The sequence below is a fragment of the Rissa tridactyla genome, chromosome 6 (assembly GCF_028500815.1).
Source record: "Rissa tridactyla isolate bRisTri1 chromosome 6, bRisTri1.patW.cur.20221130, whole genome shotgun sequence".
Lineage (NCBI taxonomy): Eukaryota > Metazoa > Chordata > Aves > Charadriiformes > Laridae > Rissa > Rissa tridactyla.
In genome coordinates, this window is record NC_071471.1 from 15,104,153 (window position 1) to 15,127,414 (window position 23,262).

Consider the following 23,262-nt stretch of genomic DNA (forward strand, 5'->3'; position numbering starts at 1 on the left):
TCTTCTCAAACTTGTTTGCAGAATGACTAAAGGGAAAGAAAACAAAATCTAAGACAATCATTTTCTTATCTGCTGTAGCTCACAGTCACGTTTTTTTCTGCAGCACTTGGACTGGAGCAGATTGAGTTTTAAATATGCATTATGTGTGCATACACATCAGTCTTACAGTGTGGTACTGTAAGGCCCCGAGCAGGGCTAGGAAGATGACGCCATGTGTCAAACAAAACAGCTCATGTAGAAATTTCTCATATCATAATGAGTTGAATTCGTCTTGCTTAAGCTGTTCAAATTAATGTATTTGAGGAGCCTAGGCTGCATCTGTATTTCGCCACCTGGGATTTGATGCAGAAGTAAATTGGAAAAAAAAACAACCAAACCACATCAAGCTCAGAGCTGTTTGATAACACGTACATAAATTCCTGCTCCTGGCACACAATATCCTGGCTTTACACTGCCACTTAAGGAACAGATCTCTGACGAGCCAGAAGTAAATCAATGAAGTAAATCAAATCCTCTCTATGTGCATACCCTGACAGGAGGCTCGCAGAGCTGCAAACTGAACTCAGTTCTCTTTACTGCAGGTAAAAATTACTCAGCTCATTTACTACCAACAATGTAACACAGAAGGAGCAACACAGACATAAAATTTAAGTCTGTTTTGCAGAGCTGAACAAAAAGCAGAAGTATTTCAGGCTAACAGTGCATTAAGAAACATAACCACTTTGCTTTTGAAATCATAATCCTTGATGTGCCACTACAGCTGCAGGACCTTGTTGGGACACCACCTGAACTGCTGCAAGAAGCGCTGCAGAACATTTTGGCCACGGCAGTCACGGTGCTTGAAAGCAACGCGGCAAAATCGTTCATTGTCCAGCAGAAGGAACGGAAGAATAAAAGAGAACAGATCAAAAGTGAAAAAAGCCCTGATGGTGAGTGCGATCCCCTGTCCCTGCTCTAGCAGAGGGCACAAGGGCTGAGAAAAGAAAGCTATCCTTACAGCGATCTGCACGGCGGTGGCTGTCATTTGCTGTCTTCCTGTACAGCCTTATAGGGTGCTACTGGCAATGTCTGTCACGCACAAGCATCCGGGAGAGCCAGGTCGAGAGCAGAGGAAAATAGCAAAATAGGGGTCTCGCAAACAAATCTCCAAGGCGCAAGATGTCAAGTGAAAAGATGCACAGAATTATTAAAAACAACACGGTGAAAGAGCTAGGGTGTAATGCTGCAAGAAAAGACACGTGTAACAAGACAGATTTAAGAAAGTCACGTCCCACTCTTGGTTTATATTATAAAAATCCTTGTTGAAAATCTCCGGAGACTCATTCCTGGAACACTGACCCCAAGCCTCCGGTGGTTTTGCTAGCTAGCTCATTCTCAGCCTCCCCACACCACCGCCTTTTAATACCTCAAAAAACACCTTACTGGAGGAGATGAGACTTGATGCTTCATTATTCTGGAAAAGAGGGCAAACAGATATGCACGTTGTACAGTTTTCAAGTGGAGATCGGAAGGCTGCTCATTTCATCAGATATTCCATTTTCTTGAACCAAACAGATTTTGGAGTCCAAGAGCAGAATGAAATGTCTGCGTGGGTATTTTTTATTTTCTCCCTTTCTCCTCCCTCACCGCCCTTTTCTTTTTTTTTTTTTTTTTAAAAAGGCTCCTGTTGAGCAATAGATTTCCTGTGATTAGCTCACTTAGTACTGATTATAGCTCACTTCCTCCCAGGGATTAGCTGAAAGCAGCATTCTGACAAGCACCATTCAGATGGTGCTACCTAGCCACAGCTCACTTCCTGCCCCATCTCTAACAGCACGTTAGCTCAGCAATTTGAAATGATTTCAGCCCTGCAGAAAATTTCACAGAACCAGCAAACCTCAGACCGTCTTCTCCACGAAAAACGAAATGCGTCTTTTTTGGATGTTTTGCCTTCCAACTGGAAGCATCTGGATGGATGAGATTTATTTCAGCAGATGCAAAAAGGAGTTTTCTGGAACAGTATGAGACTACCTTCACAGACTGAAAATACTTATCTTTTCATTTCAACTCAGAAACACTGTGCGAAAAACCCAGCAGTGGCAGACAAAGAATTACTTTCTCGCAGACTTGGCAAATGCAGTCTCAGATCTTCTGCCTGCCAAAAGAGGAGTTGTGCAAACACAAGAACAAGAGTAACCTTGATAATGGCCCATAAGAGCCAGCAGGATAATCTGTTCCACCTACGGTTATTAAAAACACGTGCAGATGCTCTCACGCAACACGCAGCTCTGAAAGCCTTCCCACCTCTAAAAGGCAGGCACCAAGCTCCACAGGACTTGTTGAAACATCTCTTTCCAGATTTAAGGGGTCTCAGATAAAAGTATTTGGTCAATGCCGAATCACATACCTGTGAAAGCTAACAGTTTTATTTAGGAAGCTATAACTAACCTAGGATACTCCAAACAAGCACACATCTCCCTAATTTACAAGCAGAAACAAGTAAGATACCCCCTTCAAATTATGCAGTTGAGAAAACAGATAAAAACCATCTGAGCCTGTCAAACATAAATTTTTCATGAAGGCAAAGGCACACATTAAGCAAACTGCTCGGCAAAGCAGAGCCACCACTGGAGACGATAAATTGCCAGCATTTGGTTTGGGTTTTTTTGCAAATTAACAGCCACAAGCACCATTTTCCTCCTTCAACCAGGAAGGCTACAACCATGAAGTTTATAAACAGGTCCTTTCTTGCTGTTTTCCCTTTACTGCTACATGTGACCGAGACAACACATAATACTCCCATTCTATCGATAGCATAGGAGAACCTCAGTCTTTTGCAAAAATCAGACTGGATGACACATGTAACATACTCAGCTAAATTCTTTCCATTTTGTCTTTTTCCTCAATTTCCTTATGATTTTCACTGAATCACACAAATAGAAGGGAAAACGAAGTACAGAGAAAAATAACTGCCGTTTAATTGCCAAGCACAGAAGAGAGTTGGGGAGAAAAGAAGAAGAAGAAAAAAAAAGCATGGTCAAACAGAAGAAATAAAAAAAAAAAGCAGAAAGGAAACAATCTTTTGTTCAGAATAAGGAATAATCTCTCCAAAACTGTGACGAGATGTGCTTTCCATGAACCAAGTTACAGAAGACAAATATCCTATTCACGGGGTATTTGAAAGGGTTACTAAGGCTTCCTAAAGAAAAATATTCTTCAAACCCATTGCCAAAGTACATTACAACCTAAAGCAATTCAACTATTTACTCCTTAAGGCACTTAGCAGATGTGCAAAGTCTTGCACTGAAAAGGAGCAACCAGCCGGCGAAAATGTCATTTTAGAAATAAAAACAGATCCCAGTCTTCTAAGAAGCAACCAGCGGTAGACATCACCTTCTCATCTCCCAGACAGCCGCACACAAACAAGCCTACGGCTCGGGCATCCCCACCCCTCGGCGCAGGCACATTAAAGTACAACTTTCATATAATCATTGATAAAGAGAAGTGAAGCAGATAACCCTTCGAAGATTCTGGCAGCCTTCCAGACTGGCAGATCAGGTTCACAAAGTCTGTATAGATAGCAAAAACAAAAAAAAACACCAAACAAAAAAAAAAAAGACACAGCAATAGCAGAAATCTTGGTAAGGACAAATTTTTTCACTTTTTGAATTGGGGAGGGGGGAGTAATTTCTTAATTATCAGCTGGTATGTGACCAAAAAAAAAAAATATAACAGGGGAAAAAAATCAGAAGACACACAGGCAAGAAAGATGTGCAAGAGTCCTGGTAAAAGCCCATTAGCGCATAGAAAATTTAAGCAAATGAATGGCACTTGACTTCACTGTATACTACAGCCACCTGTGAGTCTTGTGACACATCTCCACCTTCTCCCTTTAAGCCATGCATAGCGATCAACTCCCACCTGAATTGTCATTTCTGCTTCATAAAATAAATCTGGCGCTATTGAACTGTGGTGGCGTATTTTACCACCAGTGAAGTAAAAACCTCTTCCGTGCTTTATCACCTCTGAAAGAGCCCAAACACCACAGGTGACAGTACCAGATGGGCCTCCAAAGTGACTTCCCAACTGCCTTTATTTCCCATTTCTCTTAAGTTCGATGACAGCAGCGCGCAGAAATGGGCCGGACGGCCGAGCTGACAGCCGCTGATGCCCATTTCCCACCTTGCTCGGAGAGGCAGCCCCTGCAGGTCCGCAGAGAGCAATGGAGGAGGAATTAAATCAAGAGGGATCATCCGTTTCCACCCTCTGCCGCAGGGCTGGGTTGTTATCGCCTACCAGCCGAATTCAGGCCACGCTTGGTTTTATACAGCCCACAGCCACAGTTTTCCCTCAATGAACCGTTGTGCAACGCTGCATAATGATAACACGTACTCAAAGGTGTTTGAAAAAGCCTATTCAATCCTCAACAAGGAAATTACTTACCCCTGCTCTACCTACTTAAAAACCTGAGTCAACTAAAAGCAGACAAGACAGCCTGCAGCGCGCACAGTGCATGCAAATCCACGATTCAGGGTGTTTGTGCTTACTCATATTTCACTAACTAGAAGACAATTTTCAGCCTTTATTTCCATGAGCTGAGGGTTTCTAAAGATCAAAGGAGAATGGGGAAAAGGGCAAGCAGGGAAAGTTTACAAGGGGGGGCGGAGCGGAAAAAAAGAAGTCTGCATCTCATGTAGAGATTCTCTCTTAATTAAACCTGGCATTTACAGGCAGGGAGGGATCACACATTCCAGAGCAAAAGTTATTTGAATAAAGGGTAACCCGTACGAGGTACCTATACAGGTTGGTGCACTTCTATATTACTAACAGCATTCACAGCTGTTTAACCTAGACAATCACCACTCAACAGAGCAATAATACCACTCTAAAAACGTCCAGCTACTGGTGTTGGGTGGAGAAATCACCAGTAGCTCTAATAGAAAGCAAAGATTTTTTTTTTTTAACCTCTGGAAATATTATTGGGCAACAGTAAGACAAGGCCGTGGCTTACCCATCCAGATTAGAGGTCCAGGGCTAACTGAAAGAGAAGAGGAAACACGCAGCGTGTACCAGGATGGCAAAAAAAAAAAAACCAACCCAAAAGAATCCAAGATGAGGGGATCCGTCACTCCCTCATCACACTGGTAGAGCTGTCAAATGCCAGCTACGGAAAAAATTAAATAAGGGAAAAGAAGAGAGAAACAGCTCCCTGCAGAAAGGCTATCTTTTTCATATACACTCAGGACAGAGCTCTTTGTTTCTCTCTAGCGGCTGGCCAAGGCTTGCTTCAACCGCAGTCATTGCTAGCCGACAGCGGGAACTTAAGCTCAGCTCAGCAGCCCTGGGGGGGCCAAACCCTCAACTCTTCTTGCCAGGCTGGAAAACAGCACCAGCCTGACACAAAATGCCACAGTGGGAAATCCTGCCTCTTCCGAGTCGGTTTTCCCAGCCACATGCACACCAGCAGACATCAGTACAGCCCTGCCACCCAGGTGATCACAACCACTTGGAACGGTTCACCAGTTTGCCAAAACCCCTACAGGAACAGAGCAGAGCTCAAAACACTTATTTCTCAATACCCACGCTGAAATATAAATTCACCCAGAAACAGCAAAGCCTACAAGAAATCAAATGTAGGATCTGTAAATACAAAAAGCATGGGAGCACGGCGATAAGTCTTTCAAAAAAAAGAAAAAACAAAAACAACCCACCAACCAAAAAACAACCAAATCAGAGATGGCTTGGGTGGATATAACTCATTTTCTAGGCATATTTTATCAGTACCATACAGAAAACTAGGGATCATTTCTCCTGGGAGAATTCTATTCCACTTGTGCCATGACAGACAAGTACAATGACTTCTTCGAACACTCAAACGCCTACACGAGAAGAGTTCCCTGCAGCATCCCACTTCTGCACCAGGCCACTTCACTTGCTGCTACCTGGGAAAGCTGTTCTTGGCTTGTATGCACAAATTGTTCAAGCCTTAAGCCCTCTTAGAAGCACACACAGAGCTTCTAGACTTCACTGTCACCAGAATAACCTACAAATCAGTGCAGTCGTGTCCAAGGCTGCTGACAGCTCTGCTGCCACTAATGGTTTTGCCAAGGTCTCGTCCCAACCCAGGGTTTTGCCCACATCAGCAAAAATGATGATTCCCCCCCCCCCACCGCAGCCAGGCTGCTTTTGGTAACAGGAAAAGCACAAAGCCGTGCCTGTTGCGGCAGTTACTTGAGGGGAAAACTGGGAACAGGGAATAACGGCAAACTAGCTTCCCGGCAAACAGTGAGCAATAGCCAGCCATAGAACTTGATGGGGAAGCAGGGCGTCCTATGAGTTTGGAAGCGAGACTGTCAATTTATATTAAAAAAAAACAAAACCAAACCCAAATATCAATGAGAAAGCAGCACACTCAGGAAGGGTCACCCCAGTACTTCTCTACCAACAGCAGCTCAGGACCATAGGATGGTATCAAGTCTGAGTAAAATACTCCCCAGAGCTCTGCAATGAAACCTCAACACTTCTGCCTGCAGCTACCTCCTACAAGAGTTCCAAGATTGTCACATTCTCAGAGAACTTCATTACACTGCTGAAGTTTAAAGTTTTACAAATTTTATACAAAGAGACAAATGATTAGCAGTCAGCCTGTTTTCTCCTGCCATATTTAGCTCCATTAGCAGAGATAAAGATATCTAGATAGGGCACACAACCAAATTCTGCAGTCTTTGCGCACCACAGCCCATCGTTCCCCAGCAATAAATAGTACAAAAAGCACAAACTATAGCTGTCAACTCAAAGCGACGTCAATTTCTAAAATCTCTACGTACATAAAATTTTGGACATGAAGACCCGCGTTCATCAACAGAAAAACAGCAAAGTGTAATACCGAGAACAACACAGGGAAAAGCGAGCGAGGCAAACTGGCTCTCTGTCATTCACCTGCCTTCACGCTCCAGAACTCTTCCTGGGGCGCTTCCTGGGAGGCTTTCTACTTGAAAATCACTTGCACACATACAACCAACATATTAATGTACGGTTTAATGTAGCAAGGCTTTTGACACTGTCCACCATAACATCCTCATTAGGAAGCTGAGGAAGTATGGGCTAGACGAGGTGACAGTGAGGTGGATCGAGAGCTGGCTGAGTGACAGAACTCAGAGGGTTGTGATCAGCGGCACAGAGTCCAGTTGGAGGCCTGTAACCAGTGGTGTCCCTCAGGGGTCAATACTTGGTCCAATTTTGTTCAATATATTCATTAATGACCTAGATGAGGGGACAGAGTGTATCCTCAGCAAGTTTGCTGATGATACCAAGCTGGGAGGGGTGGCCGACACTCCAGAGGGCCGTGCTGCCATCCAGCGTGACCTGGACAGGCTGGAGAGCTGGGCAGAGAAGAACCTAATGAGGTTCAACAAAAGCAAGTGTAGGGTCCTGCACCTGGGAAGGAAGAATGCCAAACACCAGTATAGGTTAGGGGCGGACATGCTGGGAAGCAGCTCTGAGGAGAAGGACCTGGGGGTCCTGGTAGACAGCAAATTATCCATGAGCCAGCAGTGTGCCCTTGTCGCCAAGAAGGCCAATGGCATCCTGGGCTGCATAGGGAAGACTGTGGCCAGTAGGTCGAGGGAGGTCATTCTCCCCCTCTACTCTGCACTGGTGAGGCCACAACTGGAGTACTGTGTCCAGTTTTGGGCTCCCCAGTTCAAGAGGGACAGGGAACTACCTGAGCGAGTCCAGCGTAGGGCAACCAAGATGATTATGGGACTGCAGCACCTCCCTTATGAGGAAAGGCTGAAAGAGCTGGGACTCTTTAGCCTGGAGAAGAGAAGGTTGAGGGGGGACCTGATTAATGTTTACAAGTACCTAAAGGGTGGGTTTAAGGAGGACGGAGCCAGGCTCTTTTCAATGGTTCCCAGTGACAGGACAAGGGGCAATGGGCACAAGCTAGAACATAGGAAGTTCCGATCAAATAGACGGAAAAACTTCTTTACAGTGAGGGTGACAGAGCACTGGAACAGGCTGCCCGGGGAGGTTGTGGAGTCCCCTTCTCTGGAGATTTTCAAGACCCGCCTGGATGCAGCCCTGAGGGATGTGCTTTAGGCAATCCTGCTCTAGCAGGGGAGTTGGACTAGATGATCTCTCGAGGTCCCTTCCAACTCTGAAGATTCTGTGATTCCGTGAAATCCCTGAAATTTGGGGAAATGTTCTTCTATGTCTTTCAGGGAGCCAAAAAACTGGATGCCAGAATGAGTTTTTTAAACTCATTTTCTGGGTTTTTTTTCTTTTTTAAGTTATTCCTGGTAAAACTACTTTTCTCACTCTTCTTACTCATAAAAAGGTATTTATCTAAAATGCTGAAGAAATGAATCCAAACCAACTAGAACTGTGTGTGCAAGCTGCAAATCAAAATATATTTTTAAAAATCAGCCAAAAAAGCTTTAAAATTGTATCATAATTCAAAACCAGCACATCTTCACTCCTCAAATGCTGATGTGGAAACTAATTTTTGCCAAGCCTACAAAACAACTATAGATGCCAATAAGCAGGAGAAAAAAAAAGATAAAAAACCCAACCTCTTCTATGTATTATTACTACTATGTATGATTCTTACAGTTCACAAATCAAATGTATGATATAAATATCATAAACCTATGTGTATATAAATAAATGTACAACGGTTTAAACACCAATTGTGAGTTGTCAAACAAATTTACCAAAATTTTGAAGTGATGTAATACATCCTACCATTTTATGTTAGCACACTTCAGAGAAGTTAATATTTTATCCCTGCTTTAGTGATGGAGAACTAGACACAACTTATCCCTAGACATATACAACTGTTTACATAGGATGCTGCAGCACCAGGACCACAAATATAGATTTACAGCTCAAGAATAAAATACTTTTTAAAAAATAAAAATACAAAATGAAGAACAGAGTTACCAACTGAATAGACAAAAGGACTGTGAAAACTACACCACCACAGGATAACCAGGACTCTGTGAAGCAGAAGGGCTTCCGAAGGAAGCTGTCGAGTTAAAATAATGTTTAAACAATTGACAAAACATAATGTTGACCTTACAAAGCTGCAAAAGACTTTAAAAACCTACTTATAGCATTGTACAAATTATGACAGGAGTTTAACGCAGAAGCATATGTAAGAGAGCAAACATCTTGTGAAAGGTCCCTATTGCTTGTGACAGGTTGTCTTTGGGCATCTATCAGGTGCTTAACAATTTATACAAGATGTTAAGCAACTGTAAATGTGATCCTATTGAACTTATTATTCCAAGTGTTGCCTTAGGGTGTTTTGTACCGTTAGTACTTCAGCTATCCCAGCTGAGCTGTAAGGCCTGGCCTGTCTAGGCAAGGAGCTGCAGTACTGCAGGGCTCGGAGAAGTTGAAAATTAAGTAGCACTTGCAGAGGTTTAAAATTAAGTAGCCTTTCCAGCTCCACAGATTGCAACTATGTACCGGTTCAATAGAGAACGAGTGAAATTCTTATGGGCAGAATCATACGGTTTCAGTGAAATACCACAGAGCAAGAGTAAAGCTTCAGAAAATGCATTTTTATGAGGCTTAGGCATTTACAAATGAAAAGGATGAAGTTCTCAAACCTCACTCCGCCTTATTATCTTGCCTCCAACAACAGTTGTGCAATTATAAAGCAGCTGAAGATGTCTGTGAGGAGGAGACTGAACTCACGTAAAACAGGCCTCAAAGACTAATGTCTACCACCTGCAAAACACAAAAACTCCTCCATGAAACCGAGGCTTCCATCCACGAGAGCCTCACATACACGCATAGCACCCCAATAAAAAAATTTAAGCTATCGACACTAACAGAAATAAGAGATAAGAAATCTACTGACTCTAATAGAAATAATACATAAGCCCCTTGTCTGAGGGGCTGTAATTCTGTTGCAAGGGATGCATGGTAATAATACATGAAAAAACAGAAGACAGACATCGCTCATGCTGTGCCATCAACACAAGAGCTCAAGACTTGGGTTACAGCATCACCTTGATCTCCAGCACTAGCTGAGCCCTAAATCACAGGAAGATGAAGGATAAATGAGGGAGGCACCACCACCACTCTCTGATTGTCTACTCCTTCACCTGGAGGTGCTGCAAAACAAGAGCACCGCAGGCAGCAGCTGAAGCAAGTCCTGGGCCACATCCCAGCTCCGGAAAGCCACCTAAGAGTCCTCACGCTGAATCTGATATCCGTCAAGAAGAGACTGCAGTCAGTACCTTGGGCGAGACATCGATGGCCTGACCCCGCACAACAATTTTATGCCTACCACGTCTTCCTCTCTTTAATTTCAATACTATTATCTGCTACTAATGAGTGTGAACATGCAAACGAGGGCATAAAACATTTTTGTTGCAATAAATCAGCATGAAAGACTTACAAATTATGAATTATTATGAAAATACGAATTTTTTTTTTAATACAAAAATTCCCCTCATAAAATTTATTGTAACTATGGAAAAAAGTTAACCCTGATATAATACCTTTAGAAGTGGTCAACTTTCCAAGAGCTTGTCATCTAAGGGAAAATTTTCTCAGGTCCTTTCAATTCTGTTAAGAAAACAGGAAGCGAATTTCAGTAAACCATTTCGAAAAAGAGTAAAACAGAGATAAAGATCTCTACTAAACTTGGCAACAAAATGAGAGACCACAAAATATCAGTTTGAGCAGTCACTTGCTGCTAAGTCTATCACTACACTGCTCACTGGGAAATGGACCATCATCCACCATTGTGCAGGTATGTATGAGCACATAGGCAGTATGTATGAAACTAAAAAGAAAGCACCCGTAGCTTGTTTAGGAAATCAAAAACACAAATAAAAGAAACAGAATTAAAACCCCAAACGTTGAGGATTACTGACAAGTTATTTGACAACATGACAAAACCATTAAGAGAAAGCTGTTTCAGCAGCGTAGGAAGCACGATCGCTCTCGTTAATCAGAGTGCCACAGAACAAGAACATCTATTTTCAATCTGGACCAATATCCTTGAAACAAAGAGATTTTAAGATGCAGTTTTAAATTTAGAAAGCTGGCATCTCGCTTTGGCCCATGGGCTTTGAAAGGGCTAAGGAAGTAAAATACAACCATCACCAGTCACTTCGCCAAATAAGACCTGGTAGGAAAGTACTGCCAAAGACTTACTTCCAAAGATTTCCAATACCAGGGCAAGGAGGATCCCCAACAAGTCACGCTCAAAGTGTTACAAGATAAAAGTTGGTGCCAGTCACATCTCTGACAAGTATCTCTTAGCAGCAATGAGGGAATGGAAAAAATTTATTTAAATCGTGTTAGTGTTAATAGAAATTTTGTTTTGCTGGAGCAACAAAATCATCACTACCGTGACCTAAACCAAATTAAAAATCATTTCATCTTAGTATTTTCACCTGTCCTTCATTCTTTTAGTTCATTCCCCAACCCTTCTTTCAAATTTATTTTTTTAAGACACTAAAACTTTTAGATGCTCCAAGCTCTAATAACATTCTAGATGTTACTAGAAGCTCTAGATAACTAGATGGTCCGAGCTCTAGTAACACTCTGTGGATGTGCTATTACATAGATTTACCAGGTGTCTTAACTCCTTCCATGAGTAATACTCAATCCAGTTTTACCAAGCGCAAGTACATTTGCTCAGCCAGAGAATTATGCATCTCAGAAATAAAATATTTTACAGTGGAATAATTATTAATAAATAAGAAAGTCACAGCATCATAGAATGGTTTGGGTTGGAAGGGACCTTAAAGATCATCCAGTGCCACCCCCCTGCCCTGGGCAGGGACACCTCCCACCAGACCAGGTTGCTCCCAGCCCCGTCCGACCTGGCCTTGAACCCCTCCAGGGATGGGGCAGCCACAGCTTCTCTGGGCAACCTGGGCCAGTGTCCCACCACCCTCACAGCAAAGAATTGCTTCCTCAGATCTCACCTAAATCTCCCCTCTTTCAGTCTAAAACCATTCCCCCTCGTCCCATGGCTCCCCTCCCTGATCCAGAGTCCCTCCCCAGCTCTCCTGGAGCCCCTTTAGGGACTGGAAGGGGCTGGAAGGTCTCCCCGGAGCCTTCTCTTCCCCAGGCTGAACCCCCCCAGCTCTCTCAGCCTGTCCTCATAGCATAGGTGCTCTGGCCCTCAATAAAATAAATGAATAAATAATTTTAAAAAAAAATAAGAGACATCACATCTGCACACTAAAACACACAGCCCTGCTCGTGAAGAAAGCATCCAAACCAGCTGTACTGAACTATTCTGGATTTTCATTTTCCATTTGTAACGGCTGCCTGGAAAAATAATCCTACGTCTAAAAATCTCAACACCAGTCCCCTCCTAGAAAAAAAAAACAAACAAACAAACAAAACAAAAAACAAAAACAAAAACAGTACTATAGGACATATATAAAATCCCTGCAAATAAGTCCAGAAGGGCTGGAAAGAAAAAGTAGCATTCACAAAAGCAATGAGTCACCAGCGCTGCCAACACATACTTTGGTTACTGCGAAATACTCCTCATCCCACCGCTCTGCCGTACACTTTGCAACGTGCCAGAAGCAAAAAATCAGAAGGAGGTACTTGCATGAATTTCCTGACTGCGGCACTCAAGGCTCTCTTTACCACAAAGAATTACTTCGTAAGCTTGGACATCAGTATCAAAGAGCCTTGGCATGTTAGCACCAGATTAAAATTAACTGTTCTTGCTGCTAAATATCTTTGAGAATCTTGGACTTCACTTGCATCCTTGAGTGGAAAAAGCAAGGAGACAAGCAGAAAAGATTTTACAAAGTATTTCACACATGGTGATAACGTCCCAGCTCTGAAAATCAAACACTTCACATAACTCATTTTTGTAATGGTGACAGCAAGCATTTCACACATTGAGAAAAAGGTCTCTTTCAAAGTAATAAATCATTTAACAACATTAGAAACCTATTTTTTATACCACAGAGAATGATGTCAGTATTTTGTGACGGGATCTACAAATAAATACCCATTTGTTCATTTCATGTTTGATCTGAAATAACATTCCCAAAAGCTCAGAAACACACGTGAAAGAGGCAGGAAGAGCCGAAAGCCAGATACACAACTCGCCAGCTCGTACAAACAAGGCCCTCAGTGTCAGATCACCCAGCAACATTTTCAAGCCAAGTTTAACATCAGTGATTCCTTTTCCATCCATTTAGTTTCCTGCGGCAGATGACCGCAGACTCGGGATGCCACAGCGCTAGCTCGGAGCAAGTAAAAGCAACTGGTTTGGGGCCAGGGGAGAGGGCAAGACCCTCTCCTTTCCCCCTCCAACCCAAACTCTCATATTTACCTACGTGTAAAGTGAAGCAGCACCCTTACAGTCATGTATTTCTGGTCTAAATTAGGGGCAGCAGGTGGACTTAACAGCATGGGAAAAACCTCAAGCACCCAGCGTATTTAACACTAGTATAAAACATCAAGTATTTCATGAACCGCAACCAACCTGTTGGCCCAAAGCGAGCAAACGTGGTAACAGCCACCCGAGATCATGTAGGAAGTCAGCCAGGTTCAGAAGACGACTCAACCAAGATCCAAACGCTTTGAAGCTGCCCAAGCTGACCACTAACCCCATCATGATGTTCTGTTTTCCCAAACTACACGAGCTGCAAAACTGAAGTCACATCCTTTTATGCCACCAAGTAGCTGCTGTTGAACTCGGAAGTATCTCCTGGCACACTCGTGGCACACCAATGCAGGGGTGGGAAAACTGACGTAGCATACACATTTAGAGCAATGTTTCAGTGTGAATTGGCCAAAAAGAGATTATGGACATGTAGCTGGGACTCTCTATGGATGACTGTTCTCACCCTTCCATCCTTTCTCCTCCTGGTGGCATTTCAGGCAGCCTCCAGGCTGTCGGACCGATGTGACCTGCCTGTAACAGAAGAGGGAGATCCTTTCTACGACCTCCTAAATTCCAAAGAGGACCTTTTCAGCAACACCTGCAGTTGGGCCAGAAATCGTTTTTCCTTTATTCTGATATCCTGAATCCTGGCAAAAAGGTCAAAAAATGTTTTAATTCCTTATCCTACAAATTCCTGACTGGTCAAACAGCTTAAAACAGAAGAAAACGTTGAAAGACTCTTAAGTTTCTTCTCCTTTTACCTTTTAAGCAATGTTTTGGAACTTTAAAAGTTGCTGACTTTAATGTATTAACCAAATTTATTAAACAGTTTATTTTTTTTTTTAACACCCTAAAGCAGATAATACACCAGCTGAAGCATACTTTCAGTTCAGCCCCTTCCAATGAGCTCTTTCCACAAGAAACTGCCCAGCCGGCTTCTGTCTGACCTCTGGGTAAGTGAAGCCCAAATTCCCAGAAGACTCCTCTAAAAGAGGGTTGCCTTTTGCGGTAGGCAGGCTTAGGTGAAAGATATTTTCATTCCTCCACGTTCTCATTTTCTGAGACTTTTTCAAGAAAGGGCTTAAACATTCAAAGGTAGTTTTAAAAAGCATCTTCTAGAAACAGCCTTTTCTGTCTCTTGTCCAAGAGATACCTCTGTTATTTAAAGCAGTTCTAGAATGATTGTAAATGAAGAACAAATACAACTTCAGAGTAGGAAGTATTACATTTGTTTCCAAAGTAAACCCTGCGTTACTGGATAAAATTCTAATTTCACTCAATAAAGAAACTATGGGAAAACATATGCTGACAGTTACAAACTCCTGTGGGTATGCGCTGAGTCAAACATCCAACACCTAAACAGGAAGCAGAAAACTTCAGAAAAAAAAAAAAGTAGATGTTGAATTGGAAAGGCTTTTTAGTGTATTTCCATCCCTTAATACACCTGCCAGCTGCTCTCATTCTGGTTCATATTACGCTAAATCCCTTTCTTAAGATGGTACACCCCTTTTAAATCACCGTTGCCCTAACGCATTGGTTCCTTCCTACAGCTCCTTTTCTTTGAAATGAAAGCACAGAATCAGAAAGAATTAAACCTGTCTTATCAAAATAACTCCTTTAAAAATAGGAGACAATTTTTGCTAATTGGCAGAGAGAGCAGCCCTGACCAAAGATTCAAATCCAGGACAGTTGTTGGCAGCAGGTAACCACATATCTTCCAGCACAACATCCAGTATTTCAGTGACAAACTCCTGCTGCTTAAACATCCAGCTTTGGGCAAACTCGTCATCGCCAGAGCTGCACCAACACCAGGGCTTAGATCTTTCGGGAAACGACAACCTATCAATTATACGAAGTACCTACTACTTTCTAGAATCTTAAAAATATTTTAAAATGTATGAACAAAGGTTAGATACATCAATTTGAGAATTTCAAAATCCACTTGTCTTGCCTAGAGAAAAAAAAAAAAAAAGGCGGCTCACCAGTAGTTCGTACAATAGTTCATAGAATAATTTGGGTTAGAAGGGACCTTACAAGGTCATCTAGTCTAACCTCAATTTCTGAAGCATTTCAACATAGCATAACCTCAGCCTTTCAAAAGCATAAGGAATTCCTTTTGTGAATAGGGTGTGTCTAATTACCCAAAATTTATCTGAACAGCAAAACTGAAACTCCTGTCAATTTTAAGGCATCTTCCTAAGATTTACATCTCTGCCTGCCTGCCAGGTGAGACATTTTCAAAGTCTCATTAAGCCCCATGCCCAGCTGGGAAAATAGAAGAGAAAATAGGAAGAACAATCAACTTAAAAAACCTGGCAAGTCAGATACAGAATTGGGTCCAAAACCAATGTTTCCAGCTCTCGGTGACAGACAGTGTCCACTACATCAGTCAAAATACAAGCACTAAAATGTGTATTTTCCAATTAAAGTAAGGCACAACTTTATGTAAAATCATGCTCTGAGATCTCACAAATCTTGAGAGGTGAAGTAAGGCTTGAATATAACCAGTGAGCTCCATCTACACCTCACAGTCTGGGCCCTAGTTAGGTAGGTCACTTGTACATCTCCAGTTCGCACCTGAAAACATCCCCTACCTCTTACCACCTGCATTTACATGAAAATACGCACTTTCTAAAAAAGAAAAAAAAAAAAGAAAAAAATCTTACAACACAGCAACCTCAAGACACCCTAATTCCAAACAGCAAAGCACAGTAAGAATCCTTAGGCCTTCAGGGAATGCTGCGGTGTTTCCTTGCTAAAAGGAAACCGCCTTCAAAACGGGTCCTGCCTTCAAAACCCGTGCCTTGCCCAGGGTTTTCTTGCCCTTTGCCAGCACTCTGGACCCCTTTCCTCTTCCCCACCTACTGCCTACCGTCCCCCTGCACAAGCCCGGCTGCCATCCCACCATGTCAGTGCCCAGAGCTTCCCCTCTTGCTGGCGCACGCCCGTCCATGGCCTCGGTATGCCAGAAGGCTGGAGAAAACACTCATTTTTGTCTAACAAAGTCCTGCAAATACTGAAAGCTCACAGGAGATGCAGCCTCCTCCATGGTGCTCCCCTGGTCAAATTGACCTTGCCGAGATGCAGAATCAATAATGCAGCACCTGGCGGGTGCTGTAGGAGGACTGTATTGTTCCTGAGAGTCAACCTGGTAGCTCAGGCTGGCACCCAAGCGCTTGGAGCGATTAGTTATCTTTAGCAGCGCTGCACTTGATGGGGCAAGTGGTAACCTCAGCGTTTGCATTGTTAAATTTCACTGGAAGGGTACGTTCAGTTGCTCTTACTACCACAGCAGGTAGAGAAACCTCTCCAAGAGGACGTTGTGCAATTACAAAGCTCCCATCAAGTTTTGGGCCAGGCAGTCAGATTTGATTTAGATTTAGGAAGGAGGTGTCTCCTTGGAAAACTAAAAATTGAGCTTGCTGTAGCCTTTCTGAATCTCTCTCCTAGTCCAAGAGAGTGCCTCTGCTTTACACAAGAACAGAGCAGAACTGATGGCAGCAACTACGTTTCTAGAAAAAGAAGGGAAAGCACCGCAACCGTCTTCTTGTGGCAACTCGATTGCCTTTCCCCAACTGCCAGCAGAAATACAATTCATTAGGATGCATGCTAATGAAACACCTGGCTGCTGAAGACCTCTCCTTGCCCTTGCTCTCCCCATCCCCATGCCTCCGCTACCTTCTCCTGGATGCTCCGGTGAGCCAATTCACTTTCAAAGCTTTCTCCCTGCCTCCCAGTTCCTGACCCCAGGACGTGTATCTCTGCTGGTGTTATCACTGGGACCGGCCATCTAGAACAGCGTCTCTGTAACTAGGGGTTGTTTTCAGAACAAATAGCTTTTTCTTTGTTGTGGCTGACACACAGACTCGTCAATAAATGTGCGTGTTGTAAGAAACAAGAATGTACTGGCACAAAACTCGCAGGGAAGCTCCCAGTGCCTCAGAAACCTCCTAATGCAGAAAACAGATAGAAGGTAGAAAAAAAAAAAAAAAAAAACCCAGAAAAAAAAACCAACACCAAGACTGACGCAAGAACTCTGAAGCAGAAGTACCTCTTATTAGTACAACAAGTAGACCTAGATTCAGATCCCTAAGGCTTTCCATACCATCACAAGAACAAAATCTGCAGCACCTTAACACTTCTCCGAAAGTTACTTAGAAACCAAAGGTGCTTGAATAATTTTCTCTTTGAAACATAACAAAAAGGCTGACTCAAACAACACAAGAGTTTTTAAAAGGATAGATTTTAAAATAAGCACCAGATTAGACCTGCCATACATGGTCAAAGCATTCACCCATCCACGCCAGCATCCCTCCCAGAGAGGGAACACGAGCAGGTGCCTCCAGAAAGAAACTCCCCCAGTTGGCCAAACGTCCAAGCTGTAACTTGGTACAAATTTCATCCCAGTAAATCAGCCTCTGACAAGCTGCGCACAGCATCTTGGAAAGCACACGCCTCGGATGCATTGAAACACGTTGCACTGTGCTAAGAAGTGCAAGATGTAGAGACAGAGGCATTATTCCCCATTTCATAACCCAACTTTTTTTTTTTTTTTTTTTTAAACACCTATGTCTGCACAAAGCCGAGTCAAATACCACAAACAACTTAGAGTAACTGAGATCTTTTGTGCTGTCTTTCTCAAGTATTTCTGTTCTGGCCTCAAGAACTGAAATATCCAACCACTGAACTTCACAGTAAGGCTTTTCCTTCCTCTAAAACATTACTCGGTGAATTCTTTTTTAAAGTGCACCTATTATCTTAAAGATTCTACTCAAAAACTCATAACACAAAAGCGTTTCATTTTTACATTTCTATGTTGCTCCTATTTCAGTCTGTAATAAAGAAACTACTAATTTGTCAGTTCTCTGGTAATATAAAACCGGCACAGCTCATTTTGTTACACACAGGAATTTCGTAACCTGCCTCCCCAACATCTCTGCAAGTTAAATGACCTCCATCTCCTAGATGAAGAAACGGAATCACAAAGTAACTAGTCCCTGGTTTTTTAGGGAGGTACCACTCCAGGGCTCGCATTGTGAGGACACTCCATGCTGCAAAGCATGACTTTCACAAGAGCAGGCCCACTTTTTCAAGAATAAAACGCGCCCCCGAAAATGACAAAACCAGAGAAAGACAGAAATGAGAAGATTAAAAAAAACCCACAACACACCATGTCTGGATTGCACCTAACATTGCTATGATTGCAAGACCTCCAAATTAATGATTATTAAAATGCTGTGATATCTGGACTGTCTTCACTTGCCGTAAGGCAGCACGTGAACCGGTTTATTTTGGCTACTGGCAAAGTGCGACGTTGCTCCTTGAGAGCCCGCTGATGAAGTCTCTGCTCCCAAACAAACCTTTGGGCAGTTGCTCGTACCTACCAGGCTAAAACCAACTCTGTTCTCCCTGCTCCTTGAACAGCTTACCGTTAAACAACTAAGCCATCCTGTGTGGCTTCGACAGAATAAACACAAAAAGCAGTAATAAAAATAAAGCAGAAAACAGAGGGAGGAGAAAAAACAAGCAGGTGAAGGGCATGAAGAGCGACAGTTTGTAAGTGGCATGGAAAGACGTGGGCTAATGGCCACCCAGGTATGACAGCAGCTGCCAAAGCACCGCTGCATTTAAGAACCCGCTACATCGCCTCCATATGACGGGGAGGGCTCCGCGCTCCCCGGCTGTATTTGAACACCATTTTTGATGTGAGGACTTATAACCAGATTTATATCCCCACCGATGTCTCCCCCCCGAGATTAATGAGGTTTTAACCAATTTCCCAAGGATTAAGAGAGACACCCCACCCCACCCCCACGACCCCCCAGGGCGGGGATGGGCCCAGGCGGGGCCCACAGCGGCCCAGCTCCGGTCCCCACCGCCGCCCTGCCGAGGCCGGCCCGGGCGAGTCGCCCTCGGCCCGCCCGGCTGCCTGAGGCGGCGGGGCCGCGCTGCCGGAAGCTCCCTCAGGCGGCGGGGGCAGGGCGGGGGGGAGATCCGCCGCAGGCCCGGCGGCCTCCATGAGGGAGGGATGGCGCAGGTGGGAGCGGACTCACCGGGCCGCCTCGGGGGACGGAGGGGGTTCAGCGGGCGCGGCCTCTGCGATGGCGGCGGCGGGACCCACCGAGGAGGCGGCGGCAGGAGCCGGAGGGGGAAGCGGAACCGCCGCGCCGGGCACCGCCCACACGACTACAACTCCCGGTAGGCACCGCGCCCGCGCAGGAAGTGGCGAAGCGGCGGCGCGCAGAGGATTGTGGGAGGGGCAGCCGTGCGCTTGAGAGGGAGGGGTGGGCCCACGGCTCAGCCTCACGACTGAGGGCAGGGAGGAGTAGATTATATACATATATAAGTTTTGTTTTTCTTCTAGGGCGGTGGTTTTTTTCTGGGCGCCCTAGGAAAAAAAAAAGAGGCTCACCGCTACCAAACTGGCTCACCAGCAGTGCTGCCTCCAGCTCTGGGGCACCAACAGCAGAAGGACACGGAGCTGTTGGAGCGGGGCCAGAGGAGGCCCCGGAGATGCTGGGAGGGCTGGAGCCCCTCTGCTGGGAGGACAGGCTGAGAGAGCTGGGGGGGTTCAGCCTGCAGAAGAGAAGGCTCCGGGGAGACCTTCCAGCCCCTTCCAGTCCCTAAAGGGGCTCCAGGAGAGCTGGGGAGGGACTCTGGATCGGGGGGGGAGCCATGGGACGAGGGGGAACGGTTTTATACTGAAAGAAGGGAGATTTAGATAAGCTATTATGAAGAAATGCTTTGCTGTGAGGGTGGTGAGCCCCTGGCCCAGGTTGCCCAGAGAAGCTGTGGCTGCCCCATCCCTGGAGGGGTTCAAGGCCAGGTTGGACGGGGCTTGGAGCAACCTGGGCTGGTGGGAGGTGTCCCTGCCCAGGGCAGGGTGGTGAAGTTTAACTAGATCTTTAAGATCCCTTCCAACCTAAAACCATTCTATGATTCATGCTGTGTTTTAGTGTCTCCTCAAGGTCCACACCAGCTCACTGAGGTAACGGGGCTGGTGGCAGCCAGCCCACTCTGCAACAAGGAGGCTGGGAAGGGTGTCTGAGCATGCTTAGTGTTCCTTGTCTGTGCTATGCTCATTTTTGCCCTGGAATTAATACTGTAAGGGCCTTGGTTTTGTATCAGTACAGCTGATAACAAATTAACCCTTCTCCCACCAACTTTTCAGGTCCAGGAATTCAGCAGTACTGGTGAAAGCTGCATGTGTTAGCTACAGCAGCAGGACACACAGCAGGTCTCCACATTTCCACTTCCTACCATCAGCGATCTAAGTCACTGCTCAGATGCCTGGGTTCCAAGAGATGTGGTAGTAACAAAGCTGAGAAAGCAGTGTACTTGCCCTCAAGGCTTCTCCCCACAAATTCCTGTGACACATTTATTCTTCCAGATGACTTCCACAAACATCCACCTGCCCTGCAGCTTGGGCCTCATCTCCTCTGTCAGTCCAGGCTTGAAGCAATACCTGATTTTTCCTTCAGAAGGAGGAGGACATGCATCCATCAGCTCCTTTTCATAAAGGTCTTGGGGGCAAGTAGCAGGCTTGCTCTACAGCCCCGAACCTCCATGGTAGGTCCAGGCACAGAGTGCAAATCAGACTTTCCATCTTCTGTTGCTTTCAGACAACACTTGCTGGCTCTTCTCACTGACTTTCCACAGAATTACTGCACAGCCAATGGCCACAGAAAACTTTACCCTACAAGACCTGCCTTATTCCAGCCCCGTTCTTCCAGGAACAGTGCTCCATAGTGACCCTGCTGTGGCTGCTGGACACTGCTTCCTACAGCAGGCAAGGCTTCCCTTCTCTTTGCATATTGTTTTGTTACTTTCCCGTTCTGGCTCAACTTTGTATTTGATCCTCCCAGGATCAAGCTTTGCTAATTCATCTCTGCATGTACCTCTCACGAAACCACAGCAGATTTCTGAACTTCACACTTCCCTCAGCTCTACTTCCCTTCCCTATAAGATGAGCTTACTTCTCCTTGCTGCTTTGCCCTTGTACCCCTAAACCCACTCAGCTTCTGATCCAAACCGTTTTCAGAATCCTTACCCCCCCCAATTCTTCTGTCTCCCTCCCCAGGCACATCTTTTTAAACAAACTAGGAGTGGGTTTTTGTTTGGGTTTGTTTGGTTGTTTTTTTTTTTTTTTTATACCCATTCATTTGTGATTCAGAAAGTCTTAATACAGCCTTTAACACCCCTGCCCCTTCCCCTTTTCTTTCATTGCTCTAATTCCGTCCTTACACACATTAATGATGGATTTGTTTGTGTCCGACCCTACATGCTCCTGCTGAGAACTTACAGCCACCTCATTTCTGTCTCCAAAGCTGCCAGAATTTTTCCACAGGGAAACATCTGTCTTACAGCTCCTCAATATCTGCCAGCGATCCCAGTAGGAATGGCACCTGCATCCTCCTGTGTCTAGCACACCATCAGGGCATGCCTGATAAATGCAGTGCTTATTTAATGACAGTGGTTTCTGGTATGGGAGAGAAAGTTTCACTGGAAAATACCTTCATACTTAACACTACGATAGTTATTAATTATTTACAACTTTTAAAGAAAAACCTGACTACTGTATTTATAATGCAAATGCTATGGATTTAATAAATGGCAAATATTTGCTATTTGCCATAACAAAAAACATCCATTGAGAAGTTCTGCACTTTCTCTCACATTTTACATTAGTCAGGATCAATGTTACTCAAGTTCAGCTGAAAAGCTTATCAGTGGGATCCTGATGGGGTTTAGATACACTTAGTGAACCACGTGCCGGCCAAATTGATTAGTGCACATTGAAACTGTTCTAAAGTCAACCATTTGGTTAATACTGACAGTGCTAAGCTCCCTGTAATTCAAGCCCCTTCTGCCTCAGTTTCTCCTACTGCATCTTACCACTAACGTGGGTTTCCATTCTCACATCCTCACTTTTACAGATTTCCAAATCTTACATGTTTTTGCCACTTGCAGTATTTTTTCTCATTTATCCAAAGGACATTACCATTTCCTTTCACCAGACTATTGTATCAGGCAGTTCAGCTAAGGAATTCTGCCTGTGATTTTCAACTGGTAGGTGTTATCTGATGTTAAAAGAAAAAAGAAAAAAAAACCACAACAACAAACTGTGAGCTTCCAGGTGATAAAGACCTGCCAGAGCTGAGTGGCAATCTGGGATATTGCCATTCCAAGGGTCAGACTGCAACACAGAATGACTTACCTGCAGAAGAGAGCCAGCGTAAGAACAAATTTAACTCTGGGAATTAAAAGTTCCACTCAGAGACAAGCGTTGCAATACTGGTCCACAGCCCTGCCGCGCTGCTGTGGTTAAACAGGCCACCAGATCTCTCTGCAATTGTTCTCTTTAGTTTCTCCCTTCCCCCAAGCAGATGCAGTGTGTGACGCCTCTGAGGTAGCAGATGAAGTATTGGCGCAGCCATCATCATTCAGCACAGTCAAGGGAGAACAAGAGCCCAGTGTCAGAGCACTTGCCAACCTGTCGTGGGCGAAGTCACAAGACGAGCTCTCTATTGAATTCCATCAGAAGCAGAAGAAAGATGCCCAAGGGATCCTGAAGCTACAGCTGGACAGTGATGAAAGGCCGATTCTGCTGATGAGAAGTCTTGGCTGCACACAGAGCCCTCAAAGGAAGTCAGAATTTGAAAACCAGAATTTTCATTCACCCCCCTCACACATGCACTCCCACAAATCACCTGCTTTTACTAACTTACTCATGGTTTATAGGGAATAAAATCTATTTTCTCCATAACAGTCCCCTGGAGCTACCGCAAGCTTATGACGCCACCTACTGACAATTAGAAACAGCAACCGAGCTCTTCTGTCAATCCAGAGCAACTCAGGTTTTCCATTAAGTAATTCCCTCTCCATTTCCTTGT

At 44.3% G+C, this 23,262-nt stretch overlaps 1 protein-coding gene across 3 annotated transcripts in view; it reads right to left on the reverse strand.

Moving 5' to 3' along the window:
- PAK2 (p21 (RAC1) activated kinase 2) overlaps positions 1 to 19,535 on the reverse strand; it is a 49,471-nt gene extending 29,936 nt beyond the window's left edge. The window contains exons 1-2 of one of the 3 annotated variants that reach the window (XM_054207562.1): positions 19,423 to 19,535; positions 10,497 to 10,563 (exon numbers count right to left, since the gene is read on the reverse strand). The gene's annotated coding sequence lies outside the window, so the exon portion shown is untranslated. Of the gene's footprint in view, positions 1 to 1,422; positions 1,646 to 10,496; positions 10,564 to 19,422 lie in introns of those variants that run through there. The other 2 variants (XM_054207563.1, XM_054207566.1) reach the window with 2 other exon arrangements.
- Positions 19,536 to 23,262: the final 3,727 nt, after the last annotated feature.